Raw genomic sequence first — 12,885 nt, 5'->3', positions numbered from 1 at the left:
AGTACGGATGTGAAAGATGTATTGGGAGTATTGGAAGTGTGGGTTTTTAGGATTTTGTTTTACTTTGTTTTGTGGATGAAGAGTTGGATTGTTATTGAAAATGAGTGTGCTTGGTTAAATGTTTGTAAGTTAGATCAAGGTATAGGAGTGACACATTGAAAAAGAGGTGGTTTAATGATGAATGCTAATCAAAGTTTAAACAGGACAACGAGAATCCGTGTTTAAAGAAAAAAGAGAACAGTTCGAACATCGAAAAGACGATACGAGGGCTATAGCAGTGCCCGGCTTTAATATCTACCGGCTCGCGCAACACCATAATGGCCCTTTATGACCGCAAGGAGCGCCGTTTCGCGGTGTAAATTACACGTTGCATCGATTTACGAGGCGAACAGTAATTTCCACCATCTTGGGCCGCGCGTACGCTACCAACGCCGGCCTCGTGCGTACACGATATTCGTATAGCCGGTGGAATCGATGCAAAGTACAAAAATAATCAATGCCCCGCCGATCGATCGAGGCAACGTGGTGCAAAGCGGCTTTCGCAAATTTATGAATTTGAAAATTTGAAACATTGAGACTTTGAGGCATCGGAGTTTTACTGCTTTGGAATTATAGAGGTGTGGAACTTTAGAACTTTGGTACTCTGGAACTTTGGAAGTGTGAAATTTTGGAGGTTTGGAACATTGACACTTTGAGAGTTTAAAATTTTGGAACTTTAGGGCTTTGAATGTTTGGAAGTTTGGAAGTTTGAAACTTTGAAGCATCGGAATTTTAGTGCTTTGGAACTTTAGAGCAGTGGAACTTCAGAACTTTGCTACTCTGAAACTTTGAAAGTTTGAAATTTTGGAAGTTTGGAACTTTGACACTTTGAAACTCTTAAAATTCTTCATCTTTGCAACTTTGAAACTTTGAAGCTTTGAGACATTAAAATTTTGGAACTCAGGAGCTTTGAACGTTTAGAAGTTTGAAACTTTGAAGCATCGGAATTTTAGTGCATTGGAACTTTAGAGATGTGAAACTTTAGAACTTTGGAACTTTGGAACTCTGGAAGTTTGACACTTTGAGACTTTAACATTTTGGAACTTTAGAGCTTTGGAAGTTTGGAAGTTTGGAACTTTGAAACTCTTAAAATTCTTCATCTTTGCAACTTTAAAGCTTTTCAACTTTGAAACTTTGAAACTTTGAAGCTTTGAAGCCTTGCAACTTTGAAACTTTGAAGCTTTGAAACTTTGAAACTTTGAAACTTTGAAACTTTGAAGCTTTGAAGCCTTGCAGCTTTGAAACTTTGAAACCCCGAAACTTAAATTTTCAACGATAATTTAGACTAACATTGAAACCCAGCTCCATCAACCATTCCAATCATTCGCACCAATCGCTTCCCATCCCAACAACCGAAGAACACGTGTCGCTATACTACTCTTCATTCGATAACTCAAAGCACGCTTTATATTTCTTCCATCCGGTGTACCCGCGCGTTCCACCGCGCGATTAATATACACGGTGTGCCTCGTGGTTCCGGTGTTCTAACCAGCGCGCTAGAAAATTGTCCCGCGAAATTATGCTTACCATAAAGATGCGCCGAGTCGTTTCCACGGGCAGGATCCACGCCAGGGATCGCGCACGAATCGCCTACATTAAAGGCACGCGCGGAATTCGCTGGTAATCGGGCCAAGGGAAGGCAATATAATATCAAGGGGAGCGAGAAGGAAGAATATAATAGAAGCGAAACGTCCCATGGAAAATGGCTTCCTGCGGGGGCACGAGCTGTCTCGCGTGATCCTCTCATTACGAGTGCTGCTGGCTCAAGGAAATTGGATCGTTAAGAACTTTTTTCCACCGTTTCCGAACGAAACTGGCAATTTCAGTCGGATCTTTTGGCCGTTCACCGCGAGAACACTTGATCCTTATCAATTTCTTCCCGTCGAACCTGAAACACGCCGATCCGTTTCACGATTTTTCCGACGAAACCGTCAATTCTTTAATGTATCGCGATTTCCTGTGGAACTTTATTAATTTTTAATGCTCGCCCTGGACGTCGCTCGCGGAACTAATAATTTTATCAATCAACCAGGCTATCCTTGCGCTCGAAGTGAATACAGCTGTCCGATCGATTAATGAAATTCTTTTGATGTCAGTCGATCGGGCTTAGCTTTTAATATCCTCGCAATCTCATATGGAAATTACTACTTAATTCTCCGTTAATTCTCTGTTCGCTGGTCGATACTCGAACTGAGTGAAATTAGAGGAACGAACGTTAATTGTTTATGATGAATACGTTAATACGTTATTACCGGACTTCAAGAGATTCGATAAACTTCGAGCAAAACGACGAGTTCGGTGAAGCAAACAACTCCCTGTCCAACGAAATTTAATAAACGCGGCCCATAATAATTCGAAATTAAATGAAGGGGAAATACAATTTCTACGCTGTCGGCGCGCTGGCTGCACAGGAAGCGAGCAGTTACCGCGTAGGTGTTCTTTTTCATGTCAGAAAATTATCGACGGAACAAATTAGTGGCGATATTCACGGAAAAAGAGGACTCGGAATTATCATCGGTACGATCCTAATGAAATTAACTCTAATTGCCGCTCTATGATATCTCGACAGAATGAAGGGAAGTTTAATGCCGGACCGGTGATTAGCATGTAATTGATTTACTAAAGGAGAACGCTTTTTTCCAATGCCGGCGCCTGTCAACAGGTACAACGACAATTTATCCGGACACTAATTGCGCTCACCGGTTGCACCGATAATTGCGCCGTCGATAGATATAGATAGCGTCGATAGAGAAATATTCCAATTATTGGTGCAATCGCAAATCATATCAATTACGGTCACGGCTGTAAGTTACGCGCTGAATGACCAGGCCGAGTGAGTATCGTTGCACGGTAATAGTGAACCGAGTCGCCTTAATTACAACTGTAATCCGGAATTACACTGCTTACACTTGGGGATCGCGGCTGAGACGACCGCGGGACGCAATTATACCCGTAACCGTAAGCAAGTCCGTTCCCTTCGCCGCTATAACAATAAATTCGGAATCGATTTTAATTATTTCTCTAGTGACTGAAGGGACGGAATGGGAGATAATTAAACAGGGCGTGTTTGTTTGTTGATGGTTATTGTGCTGATACCGTGCCGTAAACGTTTCTCGGGGACGGGCTTTCGAATGTTGAGATTTCAATGGATTCGACTTTTTTAGTTGGAAATTTAAGAGCTTCGGAGATTGATATTTATGAATTTAATGGTTTCGAAATTTGAAGAGTTGGTAGATTGAGCATTTGGAAATTTAAGGCTTTGGTAATTTAAAAGTATATAAATCTAAAGCTGTGAGCATTTAATGATTTGGAAATTTAATAGTGTGGGGAACTAAAGTTTTGAGGGTCTAGTGTTTAGAAATTTAAAGCTGTGAGCATTTAATGATTTGGAAATCTAGTAGTTTGAGGACTAAAGCTTTGGAGGTCTAGTATTTAGAAATCTAAAGCTGTGAGCATTTAATGATTTGGAAATCTAGTAGTTTGGGAACTAAAGTTTTGAGGGAATAGTGTTTAGAAATCTAAAGCTGTGAGCATTTAATGATTTGGAAATCTAGTAGTTTGGGGACTAAAGGTTTGGGGGCATAGTATTTATAAATCTAAAACTTTGGAATCCTCAATATTTAGAAATTTTAGAAATTTGGAAATGTAATTGACATTTAGAAATCTGAAGCTTTAGAAATTGTAACATTCAAAATACAAAGATTGGAAAACCTAAAGATTTGGTAACTTAAATCATTGAAAACGTAGATTACTAGTAATCTAAAAAGATAGTAATTAACCCAAGGTTTTGAGTGATGATCTCTATGAATTCAACAATTCCAGAGGGTTATTCCTCGACTCTTAATCTACGAAATCTTGAACGCATTAAAGCCATGGATCCTCTTACACAATGAGAAATGCTCCCCAACAAAGTATCTAATGGGGAAAGGTAATTACCCCACGTATCGTTGATTATCAAGGCTGATGGAACTAATTATAGAAATTAAGGGGGTCCGTACTTCCAAATTTGTAACATTATGGATGTATACGTACAACGGAGGGATCGGTGGAAATCGTTGATTTATGATGGTCAGGCAGATAATTACAGGGATCGGACAAATTATCGTTCTAAATTTGCAAAACTGGCGGAACTAATTTCACACCTTAGACAAATTAACGATCCAAACTGGCCACGTCGGCGGAACTAACGCAGACAGTTTGGACAAATTGGCAGCCTCGAAACTCGCGTAATGGAGGAACTAATTGTTATGCGTCGGCGGAATGATCGTACGTCGTTTGCTACTGATACTTCAGCCCGAGCTAATTCATGTAAATTGTCCCTATAAAAGGCGATAGGTATATGATACACCATGGAATCAACTAATTATCGAACGAAACTTCGCCTGATACATCGACATCTCGGGGAGACTTTAATTGCCCCGAGACAGAACCAATTAATACACTTTCACGTTCACCTTCACGATCGTCTCAGGAATATCCATTTTTAATACGATAATTCAACAGACATTTTCAACAAATAATCCTTCAATACAATGAACCACTCAATGAACCTTCTAAACTTCATCCTTGAAGATAAGAAAACAATTAGGAGAACCCAACAAATCTCAAGTTTTAATATCCCGCGTACAAAACGCTCGTTTGGTTAATCGAAATTTGAAATCAAGTGAAATTCATATCGGACAATTAAGGGTGTATACGCAGATCCGCCATTTAGATGAAAGTAAGTTACACGGTTGCCCGAAATAATTGTATCTCCTTGAACAAACAGTTTACAGGGGAGACCAGCAAAAATCCTCGATCGAGATGTCGGTTCATTAAAGTAAATACTAAATACGCGAGGGATTTAATTAAACGGTGAGTATCGACGAGCTCGCAGCCTCGTTTGCGGAGTCGCATCGACGATAATGCCTGCGCTCGCTGTTGCTCGGCCATAATACGCCTCGGGGACACGCTGTTTCCTTTACGACTCGATGGATCGCGATAAATGATTATTACTTCATCCCTCCGCCTGCCGGGAATGGGAATCGGCCGATCGGCGCGACGTGTGCGGTGGCCATGCGCGAATCCTTCGCGGCTATTAGAATTGTTCGAACGATACGTGCCTAAGCGGTCAATGACAAGTTGCCAATGGCCTATCGATTGTTCATTGCTCGTTTTGGAAGAAGAGTGACGGGGAATAGGCTTTTCCTTCGTCTGTGGCATGAACAGACAATGACGTTTTCATTGTCCTTTAAGGCTGAGTAGCTGGACCCTTTGAATTTTCATTGAGGAAGGATTAAATTTAAGAGATGTTTCCAACATGTAGGAAACAGAATTTTTGTTTCGTTTGTGGGAATGAAGAGAATGGAATCTTTATTATTCTTTGTGCAGCTATATCCTTTGGATTCTTATTCTAGAAGCATGGAATTTAGGAGGAGGAATGTTTTTGATAATTGTGTTTGATAAAATAAAAATATGAATATTCGAAACAGTGTTCCAAATTTGGACAGTTTCAAAGAGTTCAAATTTGAAACGTCTCTGAAAGTAATATTTAACACTAGAACTTCCAATAATTATCAGTGCTATCATTAATTCATTAATTTCTCCTCACAAAATCTACTGTTTCCATCGATAAATTTCAAAACGAACACTTTTTACTAGAACTACCGTACCAGTCAAAATGACTGGTTTCGATTTTATTTAGCAATCATTGATATCTTCGAAGCATTGAATATTCGAAATGATTTTGAAAATAAATAGTTTCATTTCAGTACTATAACGAGTGCCTGAAGAAACTGAAAATAATCTATTGTCACAATTTTTATAGGAATTGCATACTAATCGTATTAAATGCTCGGTAGTTAAAGCACTTTGAAACATCCTTAAGCAACAGTCTCTCAAAAACTAGTTACACAAAAAAGGCAATAAAATAAACTTCGAAAATCTGGGTCAAAGAAGGAAACTTCGTTTCCCTCCGTTTACTCCGCGATAACTATACTTCAATCTTCCCTTTCGTCGACGCCATGAAAACAATAAACCACCGTTAAAGCACACAGCGCAAAAACCGCGATAAATACCGATCGAGGGAATACGCCCGAGCATCTGAAAATCGGCCACGAGTCCTGCATACGCAATGAACCTCTGTGCCGATCGGGATCGAGCGACACCGCGACGCAGAAGTCGCATACTTCATCGTTCCGCGAATAATAGGTCTCGGCGTCGGTGCATTACGGTCGAAGTGTTGCTAATTACACGGCGTGGATTAGCGTTGTGCATATAGCCGGCGGCCGTAATTAATCCACGTCTGCCGCATCACCGGTGATGTAATTAATAGCGGTGCGCCGCGTCCACCGTGCACGCGGGGCCGGCCAATAGCGCGAGTACGAGAGCAATACCGGCGATTAAATGCAAATCCCGATGCGCCGGCCATACATCATTCTTTCTTTACTGTCGCTCGGAATTATTCCCGCGCGACGGGAATTTCTCCATTTTCACTTTTTCCCCCCAGATGATGAAAAGCCTCCCCGCGCGGAGCGAATTCGTGACTCTGCTTTCGAATCGGAACGTCCGAAATAATCGAGCTCCCGGCTAATCAGGTGGAATTAATGCGCGCGGAAATAAAGCAAATCGCGCGTGATCGTTTACTCCCCTTTCCTCGCGGGGATAAATATTATTGCGTTGATACGAGCGTGATTTATCGCGGCGTTTTTAATCAGCGAACCGAACACGCCGAAGCATGGCTTATTCATACACGAACGGCAATAAGGTAATCGAACATCGAAAGCTGCCATTTGGAGGATATAAATTACTCCGATTCCTGACTGATGGAATGTTAATAACTGCAATTTTGCTAAGGTGAGCCTTAATAAATCTCGGGAAATCGAAGATATGGAATTATACTCGATCAGGGAAAAATCTATTTGAAAAATTCGAGTTTCGTCATTGGGTTCGCTGGTATTCTGTAACTTTGAGGGTTAAGTACAGTATCAATTCTTCGGATTCTCCCTAATTGATCGCGAAGGAATCATGAAAAAACACGGTGCCTTTAATTATAATGGCGTTAATTAGTTACACCAAGGGGCGATGTGTAACGACCTGGTCCCCGACGAGGCTCCCGTGAGTAAGTGGAACCGGGCAGCGCGAAAAGGGCGGCGGATTTGCATAAAGCCCGTGAACAACGGCGCGAGAGCCGATTCTCCGGCCGTGTGCACAATTATGGTGAATTTATTAGGGAAGTGGCCGATGCCACGGGGCCCCGGCGGCCGGGCGTGCGCTTTAATGGCCGTTTTCTAAATATAGGACGCGCAGGCAACGGGGACAGATCCGCTCGTGGCAGGAAGAGGTGTACGACGAACGTGTCCGTGGGATGGCTTCCTGCAATTCACCGCCCGGAATCAGATATTCGTATGACTGGACATGTGTCTGCCCTTCCATTGTGCGATCGATGCTATATGCCGAGGTGTAGCTGAGCATACGGGGTGTTGAGGAAAGAAAACGCTCTGAACGGGGATTCGAGTGTAATCTAATTTAACCCCTCGCCGTGTCACGAGTTGAAGATTTCTGAATTAACACTGAAACTACTCAGGAGTTAAATTGATTTTTTGAAATTCTGTAGAAATTTTATGGCAGCGTCTGTTGGGAGGTTAATTGATAGGAGAAAGTGGTGTTTAGGAAGTTGGAGGTGGAAATTGATATTTTTGAAATTATAGATGAAGTTTAATATCTTTGGAGTTATGGATGGGAAGTTTAATATCGTTGAAGTTATAGATGGGAAGTTTAATATCGTTGAAGTTATAGATGAGAAGTTTAATATCTTTGAAGTTGTAGTTGGAAAATTTAATATCTTTGAAATTATAGATGGAAAATTTAATATCTTTGAAATTATAGATGGAAAGTTCAATATCTTTGAAGTTATAGATGGAAAATTTAATATTTTCGAAGTTATAGATGGAAAATTTGATATCTTTGAAGTTATAGATGGAAAATTTAATATTTTCGAAGTTATAGACTATCCTCTGCTTCAATCGCAAAGGGAATTGGAATTTCCAACCTCCAGTGTTTCAACATTCTTCTATTATACAGGATTAGTATAATTACCATAACCAGGAAAACAAGAAATTACAAGATAAGACACCTCTGAAATAAATATTCCTATACACATTCGTTAAGACGTTTTCTTCTATTCGACGAATACTACCCTGCAAATTTTAAAATCTTTCCTTTCTAACACTCTGTATATTATTCCCACCGCAATCCTCGTCCCCGCACAACACCCCGCCGTAGATTTGTCAACGAGGCTGGTACGAGAATCGATCAAACGGTCGATCGGGTTAATTAAAAGATTTACTTTCGCCACGAGCCGCACGATGGAACTTCATATCTTATGGTACGTGATGGGGATACTTGTGATTCGAGAGATGATGGTTCGGTGGAGGCATGGGCATTTGTATAATTGACAACCGGAGGAAACCGGTTGTTTTCCGGGCGGTTTGGTGACTTCCTTGAGGCGATATCTGCGTGTGATGGGAATAGAAAGCTTCTTTTTGACGATCGTAATTTTACACGGGGGTTGGAGTACTGTCAAATGGTAATGGAATTATTCAATCGTTCGAGACAACTCGAAAACCACTGTCAAGTTTCTTATTTCGCGGAGAGAGTTATAGAAAGTGGCTGAAAATTATTATAGAACACCTGTTGTGACCCATTTTCTACAACAAGAAATAAGAAAGACGAATCGTGATTGAATCACGATCAAACATAGGTCGTGTAATTGATTTATGGAAGCAGCGAATAAATGCTCCAATAATTTCTGTTACTGTTTCCTTTACAACGCTCGAGGAGCACATTTAAATTAATTTCAAATAAATAGCAAATTTCATTTTGTTTGCATCTCATTTAAATATTGATGAAGGGAGTGAACCTGGCTCTCCTTTTCCAGGATTAATTTAGAAAAATATCGAATTTGCATGAACATCCGCACTCTAATTATTATAATGTAAATGTATTACAGAAGAACCGCGCGCATTATGCCCCGGTTCTCAAAAGCAATTTTTTTAACTGCTCCGTTGCTCGCAGGATCGTAAGTAACGGGCCCAAGGACAACGTCGGCGTATCTCATAAGGGAAGAACACCGTAAAACCATAGATGTAATTAACCGATAATTCTGCCAACGCTGCAGTACGTAAAACAGTATGTAAAGAAATTAATAACACAATTATAATTCGGCTCCGATTTACAACAAAAATACAGAAACGGGTTCTCCAGTGATTCCGATAAAAGGGCAAGGGGATTCCAAACAGGAAATTAATGATATTCAAGGTCCGGCATTTTAAATTTCAATTGGGATCACCTCAACGAAATCGAAACTTTCATCTTTCAAACAGAAAAGTCTTACCGAAATTCCAATCTTAATCTTTCAAACTTCAAAAGTAATAATCTTATTACTAACATTTTCGTAATTTCAATTTATAGGTGGAAAATTTAATATTTTCGAAGTTATAGATGGAAAATTTAATATCTTTGAAGTTATAGGTGGAAAATTTATTATTTTCGAAGTTATAGATGGAAAATTTAATATTTTCGAAGTTATAGACTATCCTCTGCTTCAATTTTAAAGGCAATTGCAATTTCCAACCTCCAATGTTTCAACATTCTTCTATTACACAGAATTAGTATAATTATTACACAAATAACTTATTAGGTTTTCCCTAATTTCAAACATAATCCATCTGAAAATTCTTTTACATACCATTTCAAATCTCTTCCCTTCAAAATTTGAAATACTCCATTTCTCCCAGTTCTACACAATTAATTTTAACCCCTTACGATTTAATTCCATAAGTGTGTTTTTATTACAACTATTTATCGTTAATAATGCACTAGTAAAAGGAAACATTCCACGCTCATTATCTAGATTTATAAACCATACAAACGACTAATACCAATAATGTTTCATTTAAACTTAGCACAACTCGACGACACTCATGTTCGTTGAACCACATTAGAAATCTTCGCCTCGAGCCCGATATTGCAAGGCAGGGGGTTAAAATTCAAATATCGCCTCACGAAACAGAAAGGAAGAAAGAGGAGAAGTTTCGGTGGCTCCGCAATTAGGATGTGTTTCGAAATCTGCAGTTAGGGCCACGCACGCGCGTCGAGGGGCGTCCCCGTGTACGCGAGGAATAATTAATTAGCGGCGTTCGTTTCGGCAATCGAAAACAAAGATGGACGTTTGTATCCGTCGACTGGCGAGTACGCCGCGCGCATCTCAATCGTCCGCCTTCCTGTATCGAGGCGAGATCACGGGAAATATCGTAACTATATCAGCGTTACGTTAACGTATAATACATTCGTTCTGCCTCGGTCCGATAATGACAAAAAGATTCCCCGCAGATGCGTATCGACGCTTCGAGCGTACTTACGCGTGTATAAATATTAATGACCCATCAGCCCGTCCGACGATACGTCGAAAAATAATCGGAAATATTAGCGAAAAAATTCTTACAGCGCTCTCAGCGGCGATAAACATTTAATGAATTGGAGATTATTACTCGCAGATAACGGAGGAATGATTTCTGCCTGTTTTACATAGGCGGCGCACAGAGTGTGCGGAAAGTATCGGTTACTCTAGCTTCTTACCATGCGTTGAAATCACCGGCGTGCCTAGCGTTATTACTGGATTCTGATTGATTGTACCGATTCTGCTCTTCGATAGTGTATCCAGTTAGATTTTATAGTTTACAGCATTCATTAATGACCGTTTGAAAATTGTGGAGTATAAATTTTCAAGTGAAAATAATGTATGAAACGAGTTAAGGTAATGTAAGCTTAAACGGTGGAATAATTAAACTCTGTTACAATAAGTGTTACATTTAAAGACAACTATCTCTCCTTGCGCGTATATTAAACACTGAATACAATGAAATTTAATTATCGCTCAGGAAATTATCTACACCCAAAAAATGTTCTAAAATAATTTCTCACCTCCTATGTTCTTAAGGAACCACCGAAAAATTTCTTCTTTTTTAAACACTCAATTTTTAGTAAAAAGAATAGAAAGATGAAAGCAAATATCAGAATCGTACAATCTCCAACAGATTAACTTCTTAAGGAGATTCAACCGTGGGATCGTCGAATCTCTCGGTTGCATCTGATCCAGCGTGGTAAATCAAACGGCGATGCGTCAATATAAAAGCGCATCCTTGGGACGCGTGTCCCAAGCGGCGGCTAAATATAATTCGTCCTTGGTGCATTCTCGGTTCGCCCATCGATCCGCGAAACGGGGGAGGATAACGATCTCCGCACCGCGGCGGATCTCGTCGGGCCGACGGCGGCGCGACGGGATCGGCAGGATCGTCACGTCGACGTGAAATCCAACCCCCGTCGAATTGGAAATCAGTCGACGGGACGGGTCGGGTCGATTCGTGGAAGGGGTCGGACGGGCCACTCGAAAAATCAAGATGTCAAACAGGGCTGTCGCGCGGAATTCGGAATCAGCCGGATGCGCGGCCATTTTCGTTTCGTTTCACACGAGTTGCGACGATTCGGTCGATTTTTATTAAATATACTGCTTGCAGGATGTGCACTCGATGATTTGAACCCATCCAGAACGACCTTTGCGCGAGATATTGGCTGCGCGAGTCGTTTCTCGTGTGGCGAAGCGGAAAAGATAGGTGAGATAGAAGAGAATTTCGTAGTATAAAGTAGAGCAAAATTGGAAATAGGTGTGGGAAATGTTGGGATGTACATTGGTGAGTACTATAGTATAAGAAAAGTGTATTAGTGATGGTGTAACAATGAATTATTAATTATAATGGTAATTGTAATTTGGAGAGGAGAATTTAGAAGATTGGGAAGTCGTTTTCGAAGGGTTAAAGAAGGTGGTTTTTCTGGTTTGAATTTCGGAGTATACGAGTTTGTTGTTTAAGGAATAGTTTAAGTTGAAGAGTTTATTCGTCCGGTGTATATAAGTATGTATTAAATGGGAAAATTCAATAACAATCATCGAGGAAGGCCGCCCGAGCAGCTTGTTCAACTAGTTAGCCACCACCTATTCCACCGGATAACAATCTTCACGGTTAAAACGTTTTAGTATGCAATATATCCTGTTTATGAAATTAAAACGAAAATTACCAAAGAGAACTCTCATTAACTTAAGTGTTTCGCCGGGAGGTGGGATTTCAAAGAAAAGCAAACGCGAATTTAATTCTGTTCGTACGGGCGTGATGCGATGCGGACGCCATTTGTACTTACGCAATTAACGTTAAGCGTGTCCCGTACAAATTCAAGCAATTACCGCGTAACCAATTGCCTCTTTGTTGCGTAATTATGCCCCGAAGAAAATCCGCCGTGTAAGTGTAGCGGAAAAACCGGATGAGGGAAAAATTAATGAAATGGTAACTCACGTGGGCAGCCTGTTGCTCGCGATAATTGTCGCCCCCGCGGTTCTATTTCCGTGCCGCTCCTCCTTCCATCTTTTCAGAGGTCCTGCGCGAAGGATCAAGCGTGGGCGGGCCGAGATTTATGACGTATAACGACCTGTCGCGATCCTTTAAGGCGCTGCCACGTCGACACCGAAAACTTCCGAGCGAATCTTGAATGTGCCACTTGTCCTTGGACCCTGAAAAACAAAACATGTCGATATATTTATTAAAGAATTCATGAATAATACTCCTTCATTCTTTATTCCAATGGAAATTAATTATTAAACGTCTCGAATATTTTAATATTGGAAGATATTTATCTAAAAGTTAAACGGTAGGTTATTGATTGTTAAAATTTGAAAGGACTATTAATTACAAAAGAATTAACCCAAACATTGTGTTATCAATTAATACGTTGTCATGAGAATTTCAGGCATTCTATACA

At 40.4% G+C, this 12,885-nt stretch overlaps 1 long non-coding RNA gene across 2 annotated transcripts in view; it reads right to left on the bottom strand.

The window, feature by feature from the left end:
• The window catches only part of LOC116431628 (uncharacterized), a 209,440-nt gene that overhangs the window by 87,473 nt on the left and 109,082 nt on the right, over positions 1-12,885 (bottom strand). For both annotated transcript variants that reach the window (XR_012999950.1, XR_012999951.1), the window contains one exon: positions 12,423-12,637. This is a non-coding gene — a long non-coding RNA (uncharacterized LOC116431628). The remainder of the gene's footprint in view (positions 1-12,422; positions 12,638-12,885) is intronic.

The sequence above is a fragment of the Nomia melanderi genome, chromosome 13 (genome assembly GCF_051020985.1).
Source record: "Nomia melanderi isolate GNS246 chromosome 13, iyNomMela1, whole genome shotgun sequence".
Lineage (NCBI taxonomy): Eukaryota > Metazoa > Arthropoda > Insecta > Hymenoptera > Halictidae > Nomia > Nomia melanderi.
The sequence above is the reverse complement of the archived record's forward strand: the minus strand, read 5'-3'. Positions and strand labels throughout refer to the sequence as shown.